This window comes from Diabrotica undecimpunctata, chromosome 9 (assembly GCF_040954645.1).
Source record: "Diabrotica undecimpunctata isolate CICGRU chromosome 9, icDiaUnde3, whole genome shotgun sequence".
Taxonomy (NCBI): domain Eukaryota; kingdom Metazoa; phylum Arthropoda; class Insecta; order Coleoptera; family Chrysomelidae; genus Diabrotica; species Diabrotica undecimpunctata.
Genome location: NC_092811.1, coordinates 73,431,986 through 73,446,278, shown reverse-complemented (window position 1 = coordinate 73,446,278; position 14,293 = coordinate 73,431,986). Strand labels below are relative to the sequence as shown.

The following is a 14,293-nucleotide window of genomic DNA, read 5'->3' as shown; positions in this document are numbered from 1 at the left end:
GGCCCCTACTATACATAAATCTCCATTAAACGTTCTCTACAAGACACATCTGAACGACCACTACTAAATCTCCACTGAACGTACAATTCGACAAGAGTCTCCGCTGAACGCTCACTAATACACACAGATCACATCTGAACTTACAATTAGCCAAGAGTCTTATCTAAACATCCACTACTATACATAAATCTCCAATATGACCATTTTTCGATTTGTTCCATACTATATTACTCTACAACAATTCCCACTTTACAATGATATTCAGATATAATCCAATTATGGCGAAGACTAACCAAGAAATGGTTACCATCCATAAATTATGTTTATGGGTCGCTTCGCGGCACCACCTAACCTAATAAATTAACCATCGCTCAACCATCGCTAACTTTACTCAAGAGACGAAAAGACGCTTTACTCCCATGTTATCCATATGTAAGGTGTGACGTGTTGACTTTAAAACGTGACGTTTGGATGCAAAAGTGACGTTTTGACGTGACGCGTGACACGAGTTAACCTAATAAATTACCTATCGAAACTCTGTCTAAACTTAATTCGTCGCGTTCTGCGTCGACTGTCACATAACTGTCACGGCCTGTGTCGAATGTCATGTTCTGTCAGGCACTATACGGAAAAGAAGAAGAATTTGCAGTTAATATTGAACGTTGACAGAACGCAGAGACATGCAGAGAGACTTAGAGACCATCTATGATACGTAAACAGAAGTACGCAGAGATTTGCAGAGGCACACAGAGCCATCTGTGACACGTAGACAGAGGTACACAGAGACGTGCAGAGACACACGGTGTCGTTTACGTCACCAATCTCACACCACAAAATACGAAGAAAACTATACTCTGTATATTATAAGAAGTGATAGGCGACAAGAAGAAGACCACAGGGCTTACATGGTACCGCAAGAATTGACCAAGACACACCAGTCATACAACAGTAGTGTAAAAGAAGGCTACAGACCATACGTGATACCTCAGGAAATTCCGAAATACCTTACTAAGCTATATCATTCAGACAAACAACAACAGTGTAAAAGAAGACATAATATCAAATAAGGTAAATAAATCAGATATACAGGTAGAAAATAAAATTCATGCTGATTTCACCATAAGAGTCGATAAAGGGGTTATAACGGAGAAACAGATACTTGACCGACTGGAAGAACTGTGGACTCTCTATAACGAACATAATGATCCAAACACGCTTTTAAATGGCTTTAAAATTCTTTCAAAATCGATGCGCTAAATGGAACAGAAGCAGAATTATTAGCAGACGAATTGCACTATCTAGAGATTATTTACTATTTATCGCGCCCTGTCGGTTGCGATACTAAGAAAAAACGAAATACTTCAGAATCTAAATTCATCTCAAAAACCGAGGAGAGTTTCATCCATCAAGAATGAATTAAATAAATAAAGATGTGTGTTTTATATGTATTATTTTTTAACAAATATAAACATTATGATTACACTTAAGCCACAATTCGAAAATACATATAATTTACAAGTGGGGTTTTGTAAAAATTACTAATTATTGTGTTTTAAGTACATACTTCATACAACTGTTTTTGCGTTGCGTCCATCGAGCAAAAAGACAAAAGAGGGAATTTAATCGTTATGAAAAGGAGACCAAAAAAGTGGCCTCTGATGGCGGACATATCCGGAAATGCGAATGCGCCAAATTTAAATTTCATGACACTTCACAATAATCATACAGTGGTGTAGGGTTTCTAATTTATCTATTTATTTGTTATATTACATAATATTAATACATAATACACTTTTTTTAACACTAGAACATAATAAAGTTTTAATTAAATAATAACAATAATAGTCTAAAATGTGAAACAATTGTTAAAAAACTTCAATAGAAAATACAAATAATCTTTCATGTGACAGTTGGGACAAACAATAACATCAGCAATGACGTATAATATATAGACTCCGTGAACGCTTTAAAAAGTGTCCACAACATGAATACCTTTGTTATTGTTTATTGTTCTGATATGAAGTTGTGTGTTTACATATTTTTTGTGACAAGCAAATTTTATTTAAAATTTTTGCGATTCATTTACCTACTATTTTAGTAAAATGCCATTTAGGTATCTTGTTTGTGGTCGCTGAAGTTCGAAGAGCGAAACGTTATCACTTTTCAAGTAAGTTATTTTTTATATGTATGTTTTATAAATATTAGGTTATGTTTTGATGGCCAGTGGAGGCGTTTAGTTGTTATTTATTTAATAAATAAATAAATGATTATGCATTATACTGAATAATAACAATTTCCATTAAATTTTTTGTCTTTTTTTTTATTAAAATCATTTAAATATAATTTTTCTTACTAATTTTTTTTTCATAGATTTCCTTTTGACGAAAAAAACAGGAAATTTGGATACACATTTTACAATTAAATAAGAACAAGCTTTCCAGATGGTCACGTATTTGTTGTGATCATTTTGATCCAAATGATGTTATCATGAAATTTAGCTTTTTCGTCTAAAAGAAAATGCAAAACCATTAGCTATACCAAGGTGGGTAATGTTTTTATTAAATTTTTACATTGGTATTTAATATTTATATAAATTTTCTGTTTACTGTTTCTTCTATATTGTTTTCTCTTTGCATACAGGTCTTCTAAAGACGCTAAAGAGGTGGTAGGAACTAAAGCTCTCCCTAGCCAATCAGACACCCACAATTTAAATTTCGAAACTAGAGAATTTCTTACTGAAAGGTATGTAATAATTCTAGACCAACTGTATACAGGTTAATGATATTTTAAGCTGATTCAAATTCAAATTTTATTTGCAATGTGTTACATTCAAAGTGTAATAAATATTTTTTCAGACAAATATCCAGCAGCTCAACAACACAAACAGCTAGCAGTGAACTAACTTTGTCTGCCTCAGAAACTGAGGAACTCTTAGGCAAGGAAAATATTGAAGGGCATGCTGCAGATAGAGAATTAATAGCTAAAAAAATTAACAAGAGGCAATATTCATTTAATTTTTCATTTGCATTATTATATCCTTGAATAAGCAATTTTTCTTTCAATAAATCTTTTTATTTTTAGGAAGCATTATGTGGGGGATTTTTCCATGTCGGACTTAGACTGCCCAAGAAAAAGAAAAAGATACATGGAATCAGTAAACATGTATAGCAAAAAAAAAGAAACAAATTGACACCCTAAGAAAATCTACTAAAAGATAAAAACGACAAGCAACAACATTAAACGCATTGGTACAATCATTAAAAGAAAAACTGTATGTTACAGAAAATGCTAAATCTGTGTTGTTGGTAAGTTTTCTTTCACATATTTCATAAAGAAAGAAATTAAATTATTATTATATTCTTTTATGTTTGTATTTTTTTTTGTTTTAGGCCTCTTTACCAGAATTAGCCAAAGCATTGTTTCAACGATTTTTAAAGGGTGTCAAATGTGCCAAATATTCTCCAGAATTAAGGTCACTTGCACTGGCTTTAAATTGTATTCAGCAAAAGCCTATGATTTTGTAAGAAGAGCTTTTATAATTCATTACCACACCCATCAACCATAACTAAATGGTACCAAACTGTTGATGGCGCACCCGGATTTTCCAAAGAAGCTTTAAATGCTTTGAAAAACAAAATTGAAGAAGCAGGGAAGCAAAATAAAACACTTGTAACACTTGTGTTACACTTGTGTGTAATTTAGTGCTGAACGAAATGTCTATTCGTAAGCTACTAAAATGGGATGGGCAAAAATTTATTGGCTCTGTAGATTTTGGTGCAGATATAGAATCTGATAATATACCAGAAGCAAAAGAGGCACTGGTGTTTATGTTAGTAGCCTTAAATGACAATTTTAAAGTGCCAGTTGCATATTTTTTAATTGAGAGTTTTTGTGGATAAGAAAAAGCATCCTTAGTAAATCTTTGCTTAAATTTTATTTATGATTCAGGCATAAAAGTCCATTCATTAACTTTTGATGGTGCTGCCAACAATTTATCAATGGCCAATGCATTGATTTTATTTAACTCCTATTTGTACCTCCCTATAAGGATGGTAAACGACTTTTCAAAATTATATTTAGGTTGCATTGCATCTTGTACTATTTCCAAATCTAGGTAATTTTTAATTATCTCTCCAGATTTGATCCAGGTATCCTTTTGCCCTGCTTCCTGACATCTTATCCACCTTCTGTATGCTCCTATCTTCACATCCTTCTCCATCTATATATGTAATGAAGATAGATCAAGCATGACCTCCATGAGGCAGTTAGGGTAGTCAAAATTGCTCGTGTTATGATTAAGCATGCTTGTCGTTGAAGCTTATTCAGCTTCTATTAAGTGGCCGTTTGTTGTTATTTAAACTACCATATAAGTGCGCCATACGTAATCATAGATCTGTACATCGGTTTGGGTTTTAAAACCCAAATTTTCCCACATACTCTTTGACATGTAGAAAGGGAAACCTTTGCTTTGTAGGTTATTCTTTCCAACTGGGCGTTATATGTAAGCTGCTTATCTAATATTACTCCTAGATGTTTTTCTAAGATTGATAGATAATTTTTCCATGTACCTACTAAGGATATTTAATGTTCTTTGGAGTGTGCTGGAAAGAAAATTACCATATTTTCCGCTTACCATAATTACTAGATCATCCCTATAGGCATGTACTTCTTCCCCCGTGTGCGTCAAGAAGTGACATCAAGTGATCCACCAGGAGTGACCAGAGGAGGGGAGAAAACACTCCCCCCTGTGGACACCCTTAGCAGTTTTGGCCAAAATATTTCCTTGCACCTTTGTGACAATCTTCTATTCACTCAACAATATATTTTCCAGCATTGCTTTGATCCAGTTACACATAGTAACACACATTGATAGTGGATCTATTTGATAGGGCATTATTAAATGTGCCTTCTAAATATTCTCTCCATTATTAATTGAGTGGCTGATTTTCTGAACTACTTTGTCCATTGCTGTTTCTGTTGATTTCCTTCTTGATATGCATGCTGGTTGCCATTGAGAGAATGATCCCTCAAAGGTCTTCCCTTAATATGTCTATCAAGAATTTTTTCTGTTGCCTTCAACAAAAATTATGTAAGACTGATCGGCCTGTGCGATTTAGGCAGGACATTATCTTGTCCTATTTTGTATATTCACACCACCATTACAATTATAGAAGTCTTTGGTATACAACTTATTTATTATTATAACATATTGTATCTTTATATATAACATATTGTATGTCTTAGAAAATAATTGAAACTGTATTTATTACGTTGTGTGCATTAATGCATTAATTAAATTACTAATTGTGTTGCAAAATGTTTTATGATTTATTTCTTTTGTATGTTTTTTGTTAAAAATGTGTAATTGATTTGATGTTTTTTTTGTTTGTTTTTAATTCATTACAACAAAACACGAAATTAGAATTCAAAAGTTTGTTGTTAGTTTGCACTCAAGTAAACTATTAATTTTCTTCCTAATTCCTTAATATAAACTTCAAAAGTTGCTTTATACAAGGAAATTATTGCAACAGTGAAAACCACCAGGAAATGATAAAAAATAAATTAATAAAAAATTAAGAAGACAATTTGATGCACTGGATTCTTAAACTAATAAAAAATACAGGGAACTCAGAAAGTATACTAATGTGGTAGAGAGAGGGTCATCTAATAACGATATTAAAAAAGGAGACCGAAGAATATCAGTAACTACAGAGGAATTATGTTACTGAACACCACATACAAAATATTGTCAAGAATATTGGGGAATAGATAAATTACCGAAAATACACTAGGGCAATATCCGCCAGGCTTCAGAAAAAGAAAGTCAACCATAGATGCCATCACAGCTGATTGAAAAGTGATATGAACGTGATATAAATTTTCACTTACTATTTATAGACTTCTAGCAATCTTTCGACTCTCTAAATAGACTCACAACTCTTAATAGAAGCAAACCTGATTAGATTTATTTATCAAAATTTCCTTCACACTAAATAATAAAATCAATAGTCCTTAATACAATTTAAAAATGAGAATTTTTAATCTTTAGGAAAAACTTCAATATTTCCTGTTGGTAAAATGATTAAAATTCAGGTAATGTACTTTACAAACATTATAAAAATAAGTTTTTCTCTTATAAACGAGAACAAAAAAAAAATCATAAATATTTAATTTTAATTAAAAAAATAATTATTTTAATTAAAATATAAATGAGCACGCCGCTGATCAGGTAAACATACCTTGAGCGGAGATCTTTAGGACACCCGATTATATAGCGAGAATACGGGACTGCTTAGTCTATATATTATACGTCATTGAACATCAGCAATAACATAACCCAACTAAATTTGATTTCTTAAACAAGGAAAGCGTCTCTCTTTCCTTGTTTAATATGGCCTCTAAAGATGGCACTTCCTGTCTAACAATATTTTTGCCCCCACTACCTTTACATTCCCTCTTTTGTCTTTTTACTCGATGGTTGCGTCTCTTGTTTGGCTTTTCCATGCGTCTCTTGTTTGGCTTTTCCAATACGTGAAATTTGACTCTTGTACATACGTACCGAATTATTTTTATCCATATACGAATGTATTCTATATAAAGGTTCTAGATCTGATCCGAATATCTGTTCTCTTTCGGTATTTTAGATTTTTATTTAATTTTGTTGTCAGATATTTTACACATTTTCTATCATTTTATGTACAACATTTCTGTCTTACGTGTTTGTATGTTTGATTTTTTATACATTATTGTCCGTGCTTTCTGCCTTACGTGTTTCTGTGTCAGATATTTTACACATTTTCTATCATTTTATGTACAGCATTTCTGCCTTACATGTATCTATGTGAGATATTTTATACATTTTCCATCATTATTGTCCATGCTTTCTGCCTTGCGTGTTTCTATGTCAGATATTTTCTATTATTTTATGTACAGCATTTCTGTCTTACGTGTTTATATGTTAGATATTTTATACATTTTTCTATCATTTTATCTACAGATTTTCTCTCTTACGTGTTTCTATGTCAGATATTTTAAACATTTTCTATTATTATTGTCCATTTCTGTCTTAAGTGTTTCTATATCAGATATTTTATAGATTTTTTCTATCATTTCATGTACATCATTTCTGTCTTAGAGTTAGCGTAGCGTATTGTGGTAGTCATGTCCTTACTTGATGGCTGAGTTTTTCTTTCATATAACATAATATACTCTATAACTATAATATACTCTACAAATGTATTTAATTTGATTTTTCTTTGTTAATATACCTCAATTACCTACATATACCATATATTCTTACAGAGACCAATGTTCATTATTCACTATAAAACAATACATTACTTGCTCGTCGTAGGTAAACTATAGTATGCAAATATTTACGCTTTACTTTCGCCTTTCATTTAACGTCTCGTGCGTCAAAATCAGATAAATAAGAACGAAGATATAGTGTAATGGCCGTTTGGCACGTTAGTTGATTTGAACATAATTTATGGATGGTAACCATTTGTTGGTTAGTCTTCGCCATAATTGGATTATATCTGAATATCATTGTAAAGTGGGAATTGTGGTAGAGTAATATAGTATGGAACAAATCGAAAAATGGTCATATTGGAGATTTATGTATAGTAGTGGATGTTTAGATAAGACTCTTGGCTAATTGTAAGTTCGGATGTGATCTGTGTGTATTAGTGAGCGTTCAGCGGAGACTCTTGTCGAATTGTACGTTCAGTGGAGATTTAGTAGTGGTCGTTCAGATGTGTCTTGTAGAGAACGTTTAGTGGAGATTTATGTATAGTAGGGGCCGTTCAGATGTGGCTTGTAGAGAACGTTTAGATCCTTGTCGGTTTGTGATCATTCAACTTATATCTATGTCGAGTAATATACGTTACTTGTTTGGCCATATTGGAAGAATGGTATACATACTTTGGTTAGGCCTCCCCATTATTGGATTATATCTGAATATCATTGTGCAATGGTAATTGTTGTAGATAAAATATAGTATGCAACAAAACGATATCGTATATCAATAATCATATTGGTGAGTTGTGTAGAGTAGTTGTTGACCTGCATCTCCTTCGTCTTTCCTGTGGTGCCCATTATAATACTTTTTGTTATTCTGTTGTCGTCCATCCTTTGGACGTGTCCATACCAGCGTAGTGCCAAATTTTGTTTTTTTTTTTCGACAGATTTTCTTTAGTGATTGTTCTGTCAGAGCTTGCATCTGATATACGTCTGATATGCGTCTGGTATGTCTGTTGTACGTCTAATATGCGTTATATTGCGTCTTACATACGTCTGCTATTTTCGGTCGCATTCAGGAAGTCATCGAAAACTCCAGGGAATCGCCTTCATGGGCATTCTTTAACAATGTGACTGACGGTCTGTGTATGCCATACTATAAATAAATACGTATGCTATGCGTTAGATATTAGCTAGCTGATGTTTAAGTGTTAACAAACGATGAATTAAGTTATACACCGCTCTGTGGAAGACCTATGTCCAGCAGTGGATGTTTAATCACATTAACGTTGAGAATTAATGTAATAATGTACCGCTCTGTGGGAGACCGTAAATAAATGAGCGTTCAGAGGAGACTCATGTATAGTTTTGAACATTCAGATGAAACCCTTGTAGTGCAGTAATCATATGGCTGATATCTACAGCAAGTAATATAATATGTTGGTTTATCCGTTTTATCCATTTCAATTACATATGAATTGTTTCGAGATATCTAGAGAGAGAGAGGCATTTTTTTAATGAGTTCTGTACGTTAAGTGGAGATCCGTGTATAGTAGTACTCAATCAGAGAAGATATTTTTTACAGATGATGTTTTTGGTTTGTTCATACTGTAAGAATGGTATACGTTCTTCGATTAATCATGTGACAGCGTCACCTTGCCTTTCATACATTATTTCGAGAGAGAAGCGATAGACTAAAGATGTTTGTTTCTCTGTTAGCCTCAGTGACTACTCTCCTTTCGTTCAACGTCTATTGTGCTACAGTCCGATAAGTAGCAACGAAGATCCGATATAGTTCCGTTTTAATAATGTCTTTGTTTTTGTTTTTTGTGATAACATATTCGATATATCCTCCTCTTTCCAACGATCCTTTGTACGTCATGATCTGACCAATAGAAACGGAGATATAACGTAATGCCGTTTTGGCAATGTCTTTGCGTTTGTTTTTTGTGTTAACGTATTCGCTACTCCCTCCTCTTTCATTTAACGTGTTACACATAGTAATCTGATTAATAACAACAGAGATACGATATAGTGCCGTTTTGGCACAGTCTTTGCATTTATTTTTTGTCTTAGCATATTCGTTACCACCTCCCCTTTCCCTCGATACCTTGCGCGTTGTTGTACGTTGAGCCATTTAAACGTTACGAGCTTCGTGTATATTATTCATGGGAGAATTCCAAGCCGGTTTCAGAAAACATAGATCGACCATAGATCATATCTTTACTCTAAGACAGCTGCTTGAAAAAGGATGGGAATTTAATAGAACTATCCATAATCTCTTCATAGATTTCCAGTACGGATAGGTAACAAACTCTCAATATCTTTCGAAATAAGCAATGACCTGAAACAAGGAGATGCGCTGTCACCTCTCCTCTTTAATATCATCCTGGAGAAAGTAGTAAGAGCAACACACCTTAAAACAGAATTACTGGCAGTAAATGGACCAAAATTACTACTAGCTTACGCAGATGACATTTACATTGTGGGAAACACTGTCACCAATGTGAAGAAGACTTTTAATAAATTGGAGGTAGAGGCAAAGAAAACTGGTTTTAGGGTAAACGAAGAGAAAACCAAATACATGTGCATCAACAGACAAAAGGGACGAGATAGAATAGGGCAAAATGTGACAATAGACCCATATAACTTTAAAAGAGTGGAGAGTTTTAAATATCTTGGAGTAACAAACACTGCAGGGTTTTGCTAACAAATGCACTATTTTTTAACATATTATTTAATATATTTCTGTATATAATTTCAATACTTTGATTAATACTAATTTTATCCATATAATATATCTTCTTCTTCTTCAGTGCCTTATCCGGTCCGGATGTTGGCGATCATCAAGGCTATCATGGTTTTGTTGACTGCTCTGCGAAACAGCTCCGCTGAGGTCATCCCAAACCATTGTCGGAGATTTTTCAACCACGAGATACGACGGCGTCCCGGTCCTCTTCTGCCAAATACTTTACCCTGCATAACAAGTTGAAGAATTCGATATTTTTCTTCGTTCCGCATCACATGGCCGAGGTACTCAAGCTTACGTTGTTTAATTAAATTAAGCACTTCTTTTTCTTTTGTCATGCGCTGTAGGACCTCAACGTTGGTGACATGGTCCACATATAATATATGCTTTATAAAAATACGGTTAATATTACACAAAAACTTCTTCAGTCAGAAGATGTGTGTGTTTGGATTTTTGTATAAATTACTGTATTAACAATTTTTGGAAATTAGTATAAATCGAGATGCTTGTCTGTTTACATGTCTTATTGTTGCTCTCTGTATCTGTGTGTGCAGAGAATAGCACTCTGGAATATGCTAGTTCTTTTCTTAAACGTTTCGGATATCTAAATACATCAAGTAATGCTATTTCTAGTATAGATATGGCCTTCGTTGAATTTCAAGAAAAATACAATCTTCCGGTGACCGGAACATTAAATAATGATACTATGAATATGATGAATAAGCCTAGATATTCTGTTGGAGACAATAACTATGCAATTCATTCGAAGTGGAATAAAACGATTTTACGCTGGTATTTCCCTCAAGCTATTAGTAATCCCGATTATATAAATCTTGCTGCAGAAGCTTTCGCTAGATGGGAGAAAATATCTAATTTAAAGTTTAAACGAGTAATAATACCTTCTTCAAAGCCTGATACTACTATAACTGTGGTGCCAAATAATCATAATTTTCGAGCAAGTTGTCAAGGAACCTCTAAATGTTCATTTAATTTCGATGGCCCCGGAAAAGTATTGGCCCACGCATACTATCCCAGCGCAAACGGTGAATGTACCGAAATTCATCTTGATGCTAATGAACGGTGGTATGTAGGAAATGGCAGAGCTCCTGATGGTGAAGTCAAATTCATCTTGATGCTAATGAACGGTGGTATGTAGGAAATGGCAGAGCTCCTGATGGTGAAGTCAATTTTTTGGCTGTCCTAATGCATGAAATTGGTCATTCCCTCGGACTGGAACATAGTACTAGTGATTCGTCTATTATGTATGCTTGGTATCACCAAGATGTGCCAAGTTTTGGTGATGATGATAAAAAGGCAATGAGCATGCTATATGGACCAAAAACAGTTCCCATACCAACAACAACACCAGTTACGCGAACAATTTCGCAAACCAGGAGCAATGTACCGAAAACACCTGCACTAAACAACAGGGCCTATTTGCCGAAAACACCTGCAATAAAAAAAATGTCTAATTCAGTATCCCGATTTCATGTTTCTAGCTACATCTCCACAATTTCCAAATTATCGAATGTACGTTGGATCTGGCCCGTATATATGGAAATTTGATTTAAATGAGGTGCGCCTTCCAAAATATCCTGAATTAATTACGGATTATCTCCCCAAAGAGTTAAGGTCTACGCACGTTTCACATGTTTTTCAGAATTCCGAGGGACACTTAGTAACTATAAGCAATAATCAGTATTACGCTGCATCTTTTCCCAATTTAAAAATTCAAAAACGTTTTATGTTTCCTTCTATACCTGCGAGAACCAAAATAAATGCCTTGTTTCAAACAAACAGCGGCCAAACGTATTTATTATACAATGATAATTCTTATACTGAATTTAATGAAGCTGAAGATGTCTTCAACCGTGGACCAATAAATTATCTCTTCCCAGGACTACCAGATAAAATAACATCAGCATTCCGCTATACGGATGGGTTTATTTACTTTTTCCAGAACAATACCTATTATAAGTATAGCGAATACACACGTAGAGTTGTAGCAGCAGGAACGTTTAGCTGGGAACTTTTTGGAATACCCTGCCCTGAAGACGGCCTATTAAAACAATTAAAAACTTTGTTAAACAAAATTGTAACTATATACGAATAAAGATTGCTGTGTTCCTTCTTAGTGATAGTTCTTTTAATAAAAATTACATTGTTTTATGTTGCTGTTGTTGTTTTATTTAAATTCCATTACTCTATGTATGTCAAGCGACGTCTTGCGTTGAATGTCACATAACTGTCACGTTCTACGTCGAATGTCACGTGACATTTCACGTTCTACGTCGAATGTCACGTCCTGCGTCGAATGTCACGTCATTTCACGCGACATTTCACGTTCTGCGTCGCATGTCACGTTCATATACTGATGGTTCCAATATACAGTGAAAAAGATCTGAACGACCCCTATAATATATACACGTGAACTAAGCGATATACATTTATGATACAGAGCTACTTATGGACTCTACAAAATTTTTAAAAATTATGAAACTATACATGTTAACGAATCGACAGAGCCAATATTATGGAATGGTCAAGTGAGCTCCGTATATCGGTGTCCACTTCACCACGGAGCTCACTTGAACCTTAATTTTAACATGGGCGGAGTCTACTTTATGCAGTAGATATATATATATATATATATATATATATATATATATATATATATATATATACAGTATACTCCCTCTATAACGAAAACGGTTATTACGAGGTTTCGCTTATAACGAGGTACATTAGATGTCCCGTAAAATTTCTATTGAACTATAACCCTCTATAGCGAGGCAAATTTGGTTATAACGAAAGAAAATACAATTGAAAAACGTGTTTTTTTACGTTTTTGGCCCGGACGTAAATACCTTTTTAAACGGCCCCGCAATAAATATAACTGTCGCTCGCAATAAACTTCTTTACAATAAATACAACTGTTTCACATATTTAGAAAATATGATAAATAGAATAATACTGAACAATTTAAAGCAGTCAAAAATGAGAGAATTCTTCCAATTGCAGAAGCAATAGTTTATGTTATCCTTGAAAATGGGCTTTATACATTATGTAGTTGGGAAAAATGCAAGTACAGATTTTTGTTTTAACCTATATCATTGACAATAAAAAAAACTCTTTTGTTTTAATGTATTTCATTGACAATAAAAGTAAACAACTTTTTTTCAAAAACGCCTTTCAAACAATATTTATTAGCATCTTATATTGCTCCGAATGGTTTCACTATAGGAAGTTAATGTTTTAGAAAACTACATATTCATACAGTGTGACCCATTTAGATTGGAAACACCTCTATAAAATTTGAAGTTGTTAACCAATTTTAACCAAATTTTTTTTTAAAGTCATGTAATAAAAGGTCTATTGCGGGACAAAATATGAAATATTTAGTTAAATTTTTAGGGCATTCTACGATACTTTTTCTTCGTCGAAAATGGAGAATTTGTATTAGCGATTTTTTTATTAAAAAAATTTCTACGCCACTGGATTTAGAGTGGCTTCAAATAGCTATGACAAAAATTTCATTAAGATATATTTATTAATAACAAACTTATGACAACTTAAAATTTTAAAACTCACTAAGAAAAAAACACTCTGTATTAACGTTAAAAAAACATTCTGTATTAACAGAAACATAGAAACATAATTTTAGTTTAATCCTAGTTGCCTCTACCAATCCACCATCTAATTGGATACATTTGTCGTAGCGTTTATGAATATTTCTAATCAAATTTCTTAGTTGTTGGGGAGTAATTTCTGCACATGCCTGTCGAATTCTTGCACGAAATTCGTTTTCGTCTCTTGCACGGGTTTGGTAAACTTTTTGTTTGATAACTCCCCAGAGAAAGAAGTCTAAAATTGTGAGATCTGGGTGGCCAATCTATCAACGGACTACCCTGGCCTCTCCAACGGTTCGGAAAATTTTCATTTAACTATTGCTTCACGGTTCTGGCGTAACGAACAGAACACCCATCCAACTGGATATACAAATTTAATCGTTTATTAATTGGAAGCTCATGAATAGCATCCCACAAGTCGGTGTTTAAAAATTCTAAAAAGTTCCGTGAGTTCAAGTTTTCTTTAAAAAAGAAAGGACCAATAACTCGCTCGTTCAGTATTATACCACACCAGACATTGATTTTTTGAGAATACTGGCTTTTACAGTTTATTACCCAATGGGGATTATCTGCTGTCCAATAGCGACAATTCTGTAATGATACTATTCCTTTTGTAGTGAAAGTGGCTTCGTCGGTAAACAACGCGTTTTTTTAGAAAATTTATATTGTTTAATAA

General features: G+C 33.5%; 1 protein-coding gene and 1 long non-coding RNA gene across 9 annotated transcripts in view; one reads left to right on the top strand and one right to left on the bottom strand.

Annotated features, from left to right (window-relative positions):
- The window catches only part of Pfk (ATP-dependent 6-phosphofructokinase), a 314,693-nt gene that overhangs the window by 279,374 nt on the left and 21,026 nt on the right, over positions 1-14,293 (bottom strand). The gene's annotated exons all lie outside the window — the stretch shown is intronic.
- On the top strand, positions 2,417-4,229 carry LOC140450147 (uncharacterized). Its single transcript, XR_011951974.1, has 3 exons — positions 2,417-2,542; positions 2,641-2,742; positions 3,082-4,229. It is a non-coding gene; the product is annotated as an uncharacterized lncRNA (long non-coding RNA).